At 46.4% G+C, this 13,900-nt stretch overlaps 1 pseudogene; it reads right to left on the minus strand.

Moving 5' to 3' along the window:
- Positions 1 to 12,709: 12,709 nt before the first annotated feature.
- LOC122929919 lies at positions 12,710 to 12,827 on the minus strand (annotated as a pseudogene).
- Positions 12,828 to 13,900: the final 1,073 nt, after the last annotated feature.

A 13,900-nucleotide genomic window follows, 5' to 3' on the forward strand; every position in this document is an offset into this window, starting at 1 on the left:
TCAACCCAGAACAAAAAATGTGCTTTGACGGACACTAAATAACTTGCCCAGCTACAACAGGACAGCGGTAACGAGAGATTTAGCGGGATATAAATTTGAGGCCTAGTATTTAGGCGCTGGGTGACCGGTATGGATTTAGTGACAGAATTAGACTGGGATATGGCCAAAAAATAACCACACTATTGCTGGTTAAATGCACTTGGTGACGGGCGCAGCTTGCCCCTGATGTAGTATATGGCCAAAAAATGAACAGACTATTGCTGGTTAAATGCACTTGGTGTCACAGCTTGACCAACCACACTACTGAGGGTTAAATGCACTTGGTGACGGGCGCAGCTTGCCCCTGATGTAGTATATGGCCAAAAAATAAACAGACTATTGCTGGTTAAATGCACTTGGTGTGACAGCTTCACCCTGATGTAGGCTTTAGCCAGAAAACAACCACACCATTGAGGGTTAAATGCACTTGGTGACAGGCGCAGCTTGCCCCTGATTTTGTATATGGCCAAAAAATGAACAGACTATTGCTGGTTAAATGCACTTGGTGTGACAGCTTCACCCTGATGTAGGCTTTAGCCAAAAAACAACCACACCATTGAGGGTTAAATGCACTTGGTGACAGGCGCAGCTTGCCCCTGATTTTGTATATGGCCAAAAAATGAACAGACTATTGCTGGTTAAATGCACTTGGTGTGACAGCTTCACCCTGATGTAGGCTTTAGCCAAAAAACAACCACACCATTGAGGGTTAAATGCACTTGGTCGCAGCTTGTGCTGGCGCACCACAAGACACAAAATGGCCGCCGATCACCCCAGAAAAATGTGACTGACAAACGGTCTGGGCAGCCTAAAAACAGTGAGCAATTGAGGATCAGCAGCTCAATGATCCACAGCTGCAGATCGATCAGTTAATCAAGTCCTTTGGAGGAGTTAATCTGCCTAATCTCGCCCTACTGTCGCAGCCGCAACCTCTCCCTACGCTAATCAGAGCAGAGTGACGGGCGGCGCTATGTGACTCCAGCTTAAATAGAGGCTGGGTCACATGGTGCTCTGGCCAATCACAGCCATGCCAATAGTAGGCATGGCTGTGATGGCCTCTTGGGGCAAGTAGTATGACGCTTGTTGATTGGCTGCTTTGCAGCCTTTCAAAAAGCGCCAAGAAAGCGTCACAAAAGCGCCAAGAAAGCGACGAACACCGAACCCGAACCCGGACTTTTACGAAAATGTCCGGGTTCGGGTCCGTGTCACGGACACCCCAAAATTCGGTACGAACCCGAACTATACAGTTCGAGTTCGCTCATCCCTACTCAGACAATAAGGCGCACACTGCGTAATGAAGGCATCCATGCCAGAACTCCCAGGCGCACCCCCTTGCTGTCTCCAAAGAATAAGAAGAGTCGACTGCAGTATGCCAAAAGTCATGTGGACAAACCACAAAAGTTTTGGGATAGTGTTCTGTGGACTGATGAAACAAAATTAGAACTGTTTGGGCCCATGGATCAATGCTATGTTTGGAGGAGGAAGAACAAGGCCTATGAAGAAAAGAACACCTTGCCTACTGTGAAGCATGGCAATTATGCTTTGGGGATGTTTTTCTTCTACAGGTACAGGAAAGCTTCAGCGTGTGCAAGGTACCATGAATTCTCTTCAGTACCAGGAGATATTGGATGAAAATGTGATGCAGTCCGTCACAAACCTGAGGCTTGGGAGACGTTGGACCTTTCAACAGGACAATGATCCTAAGCATACCTCCAAGTCCACTAGAGCATGGTGGCAGATTAAAGGCTGCAACATTTAGAAGTGGCTATCGCAGTCACCAGACTTAAATCCGATTGAGAACCTCTGGTGGGACTTAAAGAAAGCAGTTGCAGCGCGCAAGCCTAAGAATGTGACTGAACTGGAGCCTTTTGCCCATGAAGAATGGGCGAAGATACCCGTAGATCGCTGCAAGACACTTGTGTCAAGCTATGCTTCACGTTTAAAAGCTGTTATAACTGGAAAAGGATGTTGTACTAAGTACTAAGATTGAATGTCACTTGGGGGTTGAATAAAACTGATAATGATGTGAGTACAGAAAAGACATTTGTGGTTGTTTCATTATAAATGTTATGTTATATTTGTCTGACTTACAAGGGCCTCTTTGATTTAACTGTAAACAAGATGACTGAAATGATCAAAATCAATGTCAAACTGGCCAAAACACTCAATTTCAGTGGGGGTTGAATAATTTTGAACACAACTGTAGATGGTTTGACGCACATCCCTTGCCTGGTGCATGTGCTGAGTGCTGAACTTGGTGGTGCAGAGGTTCCTCAAGAATTACCCCAATATGGGGGGCGGAGCTAGCCGTGAGCCGAGATGGCCGCTTAGTCTCAGAGCTCCTCACAGACGCTGCTGCCTTTCTAGCATAATGGGTGATATATTCCCTTGTCATGGTGAAAACTACCAAGGACAGAAGCGACTCTGCCTCGGGCATGCAGAAACCGAGTCATACCCAAGCGGAGATGGACCGTTTTCTTAAAAAGAGAAGTTTCTCCCCGGTACACAGATCCAAGATGGCGCTGGAGGGTGCCAGAGCTGCCGCGCAGACCGAAGACTCGGATGGAGAAAGTTCATGCGCCATGTCGGAAGGGGCAGAGAATGTGGATCTCCCGCTGTCCAGAGCCTTCTTCAAGAAGACATTGTATAAAGCGCTACAACCCCTGCACAAGGACATCTCGGACATTAAGACTGAGGTAAAACAGATCGGGGGGCGCGTCATGGCATTAGAAGAAACGCAGACAGCGATTGTCTCCCACGGGGAAGCTGTCCGAAAAGTCCTTCAAGGCCATAACTCTTATATCACTTCTGCTCTTCTCCACTTAGAAGATCAGGAGAATAGAAGCAGGCGGAAGAATGTCCGAATAAGGGGGGTCCCTGAAACCGTGCCTCCTGGGGAGATCTCTAATGCGGTTGCGGCCATTTTCACTTCTCTAGTGGGAGAGGAAAAAGCTTCTCAGATTATAATTGAGAGAGCCCACAGGGCCCTGAGGTCAAAGCCGCCTGAGAATGGCCCCCCAAGGGATATTATATGCAGACTTTTGAATTATTTGGACACTGCTGCTATATTACGGGCCGCAAGAGAATCGAAGGAGACTTTATACAATGGAGCCCGCATACAGTTCTATCAAGATTTAGCTTCCAGCACATTAGCGAAAAGAAGAACGCTAAAACCTGTAACGGAAGCGCTTAGATCGCATAAGCTCCCAGTTAGGTGGTTGTTTCCCTTCGGCCTGGCCACTTCTAAAGCGGGTCAACAGATTATTATAAGAACACCGCAGGACTTAGCGGATGCATGGGAAAAGCTTGAGATCGATCCTGTAGAGGTACAACCTGAAGACCTGGCTATTCCTGACCTGCCGGAGATTCCTACATGGCAGGTGGTAAAGAAGCCGAAGTCTCCAAAGAACAGGAGGGTCACTTGAGGAACTGTGCAGCATTCCTTAGCTTATCCTCCTCAATCCCATGGTCAACTAGTTCTGTTGACTGTAAAGGGTCATTTGGCGACCCTCTAATAATAATAACTGTTCTAAGGATCCACGTTATGGTCTGAAAGTTATATATGAATGTTTTTTCTATAATCACCTTATGACACTGTTGATAGGCCATTTGTGTACGCCTTTGATTGGACCGGACTCACTAGCCATCAATTTAGGGTGGTTGGTGGGTCTGAGTTCACATCCGTACTCTATCCTCAGTGTCATACCTTATATTATCTGCAACAGTCTTATCGCTTATAATGACTTTTGGTACATTTTCAGATTTACCTGCACTTGTTTACAGGTTTTACCACCCGTTTATATTTGAGGTGCATTATTATATACTAGCATAAGGCAGTCAGTCTAGATGCCAAAGGTTACCCTCCCCTCTCAGCCGGGGTGGGGTGTTTCTGCGGGGGGTGGCGGGGCTTGGCCCAAGGAAACGCCACCACCTCAACTTCAGAATACACTTCTTGGGCACACTTACACCTGGTTTGTTACTGATGTTTTCTGTAAAAATTGGTTTCCCCTAGTTATTCATACCCTCAAGGCGCTTAGAATGCAAACAATGTCATTGGTCTTGATGCGATATGGCTAGCTTAAAAGTTTGATCCCATAATGTGAATGGGCTCAACGCCCCTCAAAAGAGAAGACAGATCATCAACTTGCTTTATAAACAGAGAGCTGATATAGTTTTATGGCAGGAAACCCATTTCCGTCATAACCATATCCCCCATCTTCCCGAGTCCAAATACTCCCAATGGTTCCATGCCACCCACTCATCTGCCTCTAGAGGAGTTTCGATAGCTATAAGTTCATCTATTCCTTTTCACCTTGTTAAAACTTATACTGACCCAGAAGGTCGTCTACTTATAATCCAAGGTACCATCTTCAACTTTAAGATTACAATAGCAAACATTTATGCCCCCAATTCTCGCCAGGTCCCATGGCTGATCAAAGCTTTTAAGAAGGTTAAATATTTCTCTGAAGGTATGTTGGTAGTGGGCGGGGACTTCAACATTTCGCTTGATACTCCCACGAATAAATCCTCCAGCTTGAATAGAAAGCAAACAGTGAAATTAATGACTGCCTTGGCAGAGTTGCATCTGATCGATGTCTGGAGGACTTTACACCCTACAGAGAAAGATTTTACTTTCTTTTCACATGTCCACAACTCGTACAGTAGGTTAGATTATCTATTTGTACCAGATTCCTATATTCAATGTGTTCAAGGTACTGAGATAGGGAACATATTGGTTTCGGATCATGCCCCCATCCATATGACTCTATCCCTACAGTGCCTCCCACATAAGGCTTGGTCGTGGCGGTTAAATACCACACTATTGGAATCACAAAACCACCTTGACGCTTTAGGGGACAAACTAGAGAATTATTTCAAATATAATACCACTCCTGAAACCTCGACTCCAATACTTTGGGAGGCCCACAAAGCCTATATTAGGGGAGAACTAATTGCCTTAGGTTCATATGTTAAAAAGAAATCGACAAATGAACTATTATCTCTATTATCTCAGATACAGACACAAGAAAAACTGCATAAATTAACTAACTCAGAAGTTCACAAAGAAGCTCTAACAATCCTCAGACGGAAAGTTAAAGACCTTCTCAATATTAAAGACACCAAGTCCCTCTTACGCTTAAAGAGCAAAATTTATGAACACGGAGATAAGGGAAATAAAATGATGGCCCGCCTAATTAAGAAGAGGAGAGATAAAACCTTCATCTCATCAATTAAATGCGATTCCTCCTTAAGAGTTTCCTCCACTCCCCTCATAGCTAAATCTTTCCAGACATTTTACTCCAATCTATACAATCTCGCTGTCCCAAACACTGACTTAGACCCCACTGAGAGATCTAGCATGAGTCCCATAGAGAAATTTCTTTCCTCGCTTAAGGTTCCCTCGCTTTCAGAAGAAGAACAGCAGTCGCTCCTTGAGCCCTTTTCCACAACTGAGGTAGAGAGTGTACTTGGCTCTATCCCCATAGGGAAGAGCCCAGGTCCAGATGGCCTCCCCATCATTTATTACAAGAAGTTCAAGGAGCGGTTGCTCCCCCACTTTACAAATCTATGCAACTCTCTGTTGAAGGGTGCGTCTCTAGCTCCTCAGGCCTTAAGGGCCCATATAACTATTCTTCATAAAGAAGGGAAGGACCCTGAGGAATGTGGGAGCTACAGACCTATCTCACTATTAAACTGTGACTTGAAATGGTGGTCTAAATTGTTAGCTTACAGGATTTCCCCTCTTCTTAATAAACTTATCGACCCGGAACAGGTGGGGTTTGTCCCAGGAAGAGAAGGGAAACATAACATATGGAGGTTGATCCACCTGATCCACAATTCCCAGGTCACAAAATCACCTATGCTATTATTAGGTACAGATGCGGAGAAGGCATTCGACAGGGTTAACTGGGATTTCACGAGAGCCACCTTGCAAAAATTTGGTTTTCCATCAATTTTTGTCTCGGCCATTTTCTCGCTATATTCATGCCCTACAGCGCAAGTGCTGGTTAATGGGACCCTGTCGGATGCCTTCCCCATTAAAAATGGGACCAGGCAAGGTTGCCCCCTTTCACCCTCTCTTTTTATTTTATGCCTGGAAATGCTCCTTCTTAAATTTAGGCAATCAAACAAGATACAAGGCATATCTCTAGGTCAATACCACCATAGGTCTGCAGCATTTGCAGATGACCTGTTATTAGTAATCTCCAATCCTGAAGAAGCACTCCCTACCATTATGTCCTTATTTGATGAATACAGTGCAGTGTCCAATTTTAAGATAAATTTTTCTAAATCTGAAGCCCTCCCTATTAACATACCTAACAATGTTTTATCCTCACTTAGGCCTCCTGCACACGAACGTTTTTTTACACGGTCCGCAAAAACGGGGTCCGTAGGTCCGTGATCCGTGACCGTTTTTCCGTCCGTGGGTCTTCCTTGATTTTTGGAGGATCCACGGACATGAAAAAAAAGTCATTTTGGTGTCCGCCTGGCCGTGCGGAGCCAAACGGATCCGTCCTGAATTACAATGCAAGTCAATGGGGACGGATCCGTTTGATGTTGACACAATATGGTGCCATTTCAAACGGATCCGTCCCCATTGACTTTCAATGTAAAGTCTGGAGTTCTGTTATACCATCGGATTGGAGTTTTCTCCAATCCGATGGTATATTTTAACTTGTAGCGTCCCCATCACCATGGGAACGCCTCTATGTTAGAATATACTGTCGGATATGAGCTACATCGTGAAACTCATTTCCGACAGTATATTCTAACACAGAGGCGTTCCCATGGTGATGGAGACGCTTCAGGTTAGAATATACAAAAAAACTGTGTACATGACTGCCCCCTGCTGCCTGGCAGGTGCTGCCAGGCAGCAGGGGGCAGCCCCCCCCCCCTGTTTTTAACTCATTGGTGGCCAGTGGGCCCCCCCTCCCCTATTGTTAACTCGTTGGTGGCCAGTGTGCGCACCCCCCTCCCTCCCTCTATTGTAATAATAGCATTGGGGCCAGTGTGCGCGCCCCCCCACCCCCCCCCCTCCCTCCCTCTATTGTAATAATAGCATTGGGGCCAGTGTGCGCGCCCCCCCAACCCCCCCCCCCTCCCTCCCTCTCTCTATTGTAATAATAGCATTGGGGCCAGTGTGCGCGCCCCCCCAACCCCCCCCCCCCCTCCCTCTCTCTATTGTAATAATAGCATTGGGGCCAGTGTGCCCCCCCCCCCCGATCATCGGTGGCAGCGGAGTAGAAGATTCATACTTTACCTGGCTGCTGGCTGCTGCGATCTCTGTGTCCGGCCGGGAGCTCCTCCTACTGGTAAGTGACAGGTCTGTGCGGCGCATTGCTGTCACTTACCAGTAGGAGGAGCTCCCGGCCGGACGCAGACATCGCAGCAGCCAGCAGCCAGGTAAGTATGAAAATCTTCTACTCCGCTGCCACCGATGATCGGGGGGGGGGGGGGGGGTTGTGCGCACACTGGCCCCAATGCTATTATTACAATAGAGGGAGGGAGGGGGGGGGGTTGGGGGGTGCGCACACTGGCCCCAATGTATTAAAACAATAGAGGGAGGGAGGGGGGGGTTGGGGGCGCGCGCACACTGGCCCCAATGTATTAAAACAATAGAGGGAGGGAGGGAGGGGGGTGCGCACACTGGCCACCAACGAGTTAACAACAGGGGAGGGGGGGGCCGCACAATGATATTCAAACTGGGGAGGGGGGGGGGTCTGCCCCCTGCTGCCTGGCAGCCCTGATCTCTTACAGGGGGATATGATAGTACAATTAACCCCTTCAGGTGCCGCACTATCATATCCCCCTGTAAGAGATCGGGTGCTGCCAGGCAGCAGGGGGCAGTCTTGTACACAGTTTGTAGTGTATTCTAACTAGAAGCGTCCCATCACCATGGGAACGCTTCTGTGTTAGAATATACTGTCGGATCTGAGTTTTCACGAAGTGAAAACTCAGCTCTGAAAAAGCTTTTATGCAGACGGATCTTCGGATCCGTCTGTATGAAACTAACCTACGGCCACGGATCACGGACACGGATGCCAATCTTGTGTGCATCCGTGTTCTTTCACGGACCCATTGACTTGAATGGGCCCGTGAACCGTTGGCCGTGAAAAAAATAGGACAGGTCATATTTTTTTCACGGCCAGGAAACACGGCTCACGGATGCGGCTGCCAAACGGTGCATTTTCCGATTTTTCCACTGACCCATTGAAAGTCAATGGGTCCGTGAAAAAAAACGGAAAACGGCACAACGGCCACGGATGCACACAACGTTCGTGTGCAGGAGGCCTTAAACGTATCCTCTGTGTTTAAATGGCCCACATCATCAATTAAGTTCCTAGGTGTAAATGTCCCCGCCAATTTGAACCTACTGTTTAAACTAAATTATATCCCATTAATCTCTAAAATTAGATCCTCTTTAAAAGTACCCTATATGTCGTGGTTTGGAAGAAAAAACCTCCTTTCCACATTTGTCCTTCCACAATTTCTATATCTGTTCCAGGCCCTCCCGATACATATCCCTGCTTCCTACTACGTCCAAATCAGAAGCTTATTTTCTACCTTTTTGTGGAATACTAAGAGACCCAGACTAGCTTACTCCATCCTTTCCCAGAAAAGTTATAAAGGAGGTATATCACTACCAGATATGGCATTATACAACAGAGCCATCCAATTAGCTAGATGGGCGCTTTTGACCAATGACAAAATAAATAACCCCTTTCTTGATATTGAAAGAGCATTGCTTGGGATACACAGGAATGCTATACTTTGGTCACAAGAAGCCCCTCTCTCTCTTTGTCCAAGGATGGGTGTGCTAACCAAAAGTATGATTCTCAGCCATCGCAACTCTCCTTTGGCCCCTCCTAAAGGGAATAATTTATCTAAACTAGCCCCGTTAGATGTTCTTCCATACCTCTTTGATAAAATGGGTGGTGGGGTTAAGAGCTGGTGGCATTTCCTGGGAAGTGTTAAAATAGGGGAGGTGATGAAGTCTAACCGCATGTTACCTTTAGAAGAAATATTCACCAAGCTGGGTAATAGGCTTCCTTCCCCAATCCAAAAATGGGTTTTTAAAAACACATGTAAAAGAATTGAGAAAGACTCAGGTTTTACTCTCTCCGAGCCAACGTGGTTGGAAAACCTCTCTATATTACCTAACCCTCTGAAGAGGTCAATATCTATCATATATGACAATCTTTTAAAGCTGTCTAGCAGAGCTAAGCCATATTTCATACGCCTATGGGAGAAAGACTTAGGGAGATGCTTTACGGATTCTGAAACTTCTTATATTTTATCTCATGCAACTGGATTCTCCACATGTACTCGCTTTCAGGAAAATTCCTATAAAACAGTCACAAGGTGGTACAGAACCCCAGCCTACCTGTCCGCCATTGGTCTCTCTCCTAGCGACCGGTGTTGGAGATGTCATGCGGAAAGGGGGTCCATGGCTCATATTTGGTGGTCTTGTTCCCTACTGAAGCAATTTTGGAAGGAGGTCGAAAGTTCCATTAATAGGATCTGTGCCACCTCTATAACACTTTCTCCTGAATTAGTATGTTGTGGGTCCCTACCCCTGATCTTCGTCCTTCTAAGCATAATCTCCCTACACACATGATTGCCACAGCGAAACTACTTATCCCTACTAAATGGAAAGATACCAATCCCCCAGATATAAAGTTGTGGTATGATAGAATGCACCAAATGCATAGGATGGAGGAATTGATGGGCTGGGCCCGAGGCAATAGAAGCAAATATCTAGAGGTTTGGTCGCCATGGAAAAAAGCACTAGAGGAGAAGGATACTGAGGTTTTGGACCAGTTGGGGACCGCTACATCCCATTAAGGTGTTAAATACATCACATCAATGGGAACAATACGTTGATTTAGTCTTTCTCTTTATTCGCCATAAATACCTGTGTAAACCTATGGTTGTAACAAACCCTTTCAGGGTTATTCATTTGCCTAACTCTAAGTGCATTTCCCCTGTCTCACTTTCCCACCCCCTACTCTGTGTTATTTCCCTTGTTTAATTGTATTCTAAGGATTTATTGTATTTGAGATATGATCATTTCCATATATTGCATTCTTTGTAATAATGATACTGAATGTCTCATGACAATGTTATGGAATGTCATATTGTGAAATTTTTCACTTTGATATACTGAAATAATAAAAAGAGATTTGCAAAAAAAAAGAATTACCCCAATATGTCAGAGCTGCTGCAGAAAGTGCGGGCTATATGTGCGCACTTCCAGCGTTCTCACCCTGCTGCTGCTTTCCTGTCTGCGCTGCAGCGTAACCTCTGCCTTTCCACTCATCGTCTCATATGCGACATATCCACAAGGTTGAACTCCATTTTGCACATGCTGGACAGACTGTGCGAGCAGCAGCAGCCAATAAAGGAGTTTCAGCAGCAGCACGCACAGTTGAGTCGCTCTGCGGAACAGCACCACTTCATCACCAGCGAGTGGGCCTCTATACAGGATGTGTGTGCCATGCTGCACTGTTTCGAATACTCCACCAACATGGTCAGTGCCGTCCTCAGTGTTACTATCCCACTTCTATGTCGCCTTGAAAAAACGCTTTGGGCGATGATGGAAGAGGATGTGGCACAGGAGGAGCAGGACGGGAAGAGGGATCATTCACATGGTTATCAGGCCAGTCATCCAGACGTGGCTTGGAGGGTGGGTTCCTCCACCAACAGCGGCCAGGTACACAACTGTCCAGCGAGGGCACAGTTTTGGAGGATGAGGAGGAGGATCCGAGGATCCATGTTCACAGCAGGGTGGCACCCAAATCAGTCCATGGGCATCACTGGAGCATGGATGGGGGGATACAATGAAAACAGACGATACACCTCGCACCGAGGATAGCTTGTTGTTTCCTCTGGGAAGCCTGGTACACATGAGAGACTACATGCTGCAGTGCCTGCGCAATGACCGCCGAGTTGCCCACATCCTAACCAATGCTGATTACTCGGTGGCCACCCTGCAGGATTCCCGCTCCAAGGAAAATGTGACAAAGGATCAGCAACAAGGTGGATGGCAAGGGGAAGGTATCCACCCCAAGTATCACACCGTTGACATTAAAAACGTGGGGGAATGAGCGCCAGTCTCAGAAATAACTGGTTAAATATGAATGCAAGTATACTATAGGATAATATCACCCACAGACACAAGGGGATAGCGTGTGGGGTTAATTAGTACATAAGAGAGTGAGGTAGAGTAAGGTGCATTAAATAAATAGATTAAATGCTGGATAAAACATAACATTGAATCAATAAGTGAACTAAGATAATTTGATCTTAATGATCCACTAACTTCACTGGGAGGTTGCCACCAGGATAAACTCAAGACACCTGGGGCAAGTTACCCCCCCTCCCCCGGCTGGGATCAGAGGGGGCTTTGTGACCCCTGAAACGTGTTGAGCCGTATATATATATATATATATAAAAATAAAGAGGATTGATGACGAATTCTTGGATCCGTGTGCTGAATTACATCTGAGCTGCACATTCAGTGCGTTGACACCAACCTCAACCATTCTACAAGCGATCCTGGTGGCCCGGGGGGGGGGGGGGGGGTTGACTTGCCCCAGGTGTCTTTGAGTTTATCCTACTGGTGACCCCCCAGTGAAGTGAGTGGATCATTAATATCAAATTTATTTTAAAAAAATTATCTTATCCTGCGAAGCCTCTGGATATCCTCCCTGTTTGTTCTGCTTGTGTTTTTTCCACGTGACTACAAGGACAACGTGTCGTCCTTACTTCCATCACTGGAGCATGATCTGAAGATGCTTGAGTTCAAGTGCAAGCTGGTAGATGCGCATTACCACCTGGCAGCCGGGGCTTAGTAAAAGCACAAGGCGAAGGCATAGTAGGACGAAGAAGTCGCCAACGCAGCTGGGACACCGCCAACACATCTTAGCATCGCCGAAATGTGGAAATGCTTTGTCATCATGCCACAACATCCAGCACCACCAGCTAATATGGACCGTCTTAGCAGGAGACAGTGTTTCAACAACATGGTGGAACAGTACGTGTGCACACGACTGTATGTACTGACTGATGGGTCTGCCCCATTTAACTTCTGAGTCTCCAAATTGGGCACATGGCCTGAACTTGCCCTTTACGCGTTGGAGGTGCTGGCCTGCCCTGCAGCCAGTGTATTGTCTGAACGTGTGTTTAGCACGCAGGAGCTGTGATCACAGACAAGCGCATGCCCTGTCCACAGCCAATGTGGACAATCTCACGTTCATTAAAATGAACCAGGCATGGATCCCACAGGACTTGTCCATACCTTGGCCAGAGTAGAGAAGTATACCTAGCCATTGTTATATTCCAGCTCACTTTGTGGGTTCTCTTTTCCATTTTCCAATGGGAAAAAAATAAAAAATAAATTATTTATGTTTATATACAGTATATAGTGGCCCCGCACTCAGTCATAGTTATACTCCAGCTCACTTTATACATTCTCTTTTCTATTTCCCAATGTTTTGGGGCCTACAGAAATCAAAAATGTAAAAATATATATATATTTTTTTTCCAATTAAGAACAGCACTTTTCAAACGATCTGTGGAATAGCAGGAGAGGAAATTCGACTGTGGAGTGTGTCTTTGACACTAAGGCAATTTTTCAAAATTAAGAACACCCCTTTTATATCCGTCTAACTGTTGTAGGAGGAAAATTATTTTACTATATGGTCCCCAGGTAGGGGACATATGAGATATTAAACTGAGATGAACTGACACTACAGGTGATTTTAGCTACAAGACCGAGAATCGATACCTGAAAAGGTTGGAGTCTATTGCAGGCCCTATCCTTAACAGAAGGGCCCCCCATAAACCTTTCCCAGTCCCTCTGGTCTATAAGACACCTGCAGGGGACCCAGACCAAAAGGCAACCCCCAGCTGAATCCGGAAGTAAGCCCCCGGCCATCCATGACAAGTCCTTGCGCCCATTGCTTAACCTGTCTGAAGAAACATGAGTCCATACCATGTCTGCGGTATCATCTGGAGATCTGGAACGGACTCCACTAAGTCCTTCCTTCTGTTTATCTTGTGGATCTTATATGATTTCCATAAGTTGGGCTTGAGGTCCTCCAGTTGATGTTCGGAGCCTGCCAGTTGTAAGGGATAGAGATGTCCCACTTGTCCCAGCCTAGACCCCTCCAGAAGTGTAGGAGAAACATGGCCTTGCCCGCAGAGCCATTTGCAGCCTCAGAGTCCGGAAAACTTGTCTCAGAGTTCGTTCAGAGGCGTGTGGCCGGCGTGGAGTTTCCTGAAAAAGAACGAGTTACATTTTTCACCCTTCTCCAGGTTCTCCACTTTGGAGCAGAAGATCATTCGCTTGGATTCCTCCTCAAAGTGCCTTTTCAGGCTCCTTTTGGTCTTCTCTAGCACCTCTCTAATGCTCCAGCCGCACCGATGAAGGTCCTGGAGGGGGGCAAAGCACAATCCTGCAACATGTACACGTTGGCAACTTGGGAAGCAAGAACAGTTAGCACCATCTGACGTTTAGACCCATCCCTAATGCTCCTAACATTAATGCAGCATACAAACAGATACTACAGGTGATCTTAGTTACAAAGGCCAAAAACTGATAACCTGAAAAGGGTTCGCCTCAGAGGCCACTGTTCGCCGAAGCAGAACACTTCTCAAGGTGACAGCCTCCAGGCCCCAGCCCATTCCAGGAGGTATGTCACTCTCACAAAACAGGGAGTTGATTCGTCCGCCGCTCTGCCCTCATCAAAATGCTCCTCTTCAGGTTCCCAATCTGCATAGCACAACTGCCTGGTGCATGCCCACTGTTTGCCATGTATTTTCCTCAAACATAGGTCCTGTTACCAAAGCACGCACT

Source organism: Bufo gargarizans, chromosome 2 (assembly GCF_014858855.1).
Source record: "Bufo gargarizans isolate SCDJY-AF-19 chromosome 2, ASM1485885v1, whole genome shotgun sequence".
Taxonomy (NCBI): domain Eukaryota; kingdom Metazoa; phylum Chordata; class Amphibia; order Anura; family Bufonidae; genus Bufo; species Bufo gargarizans.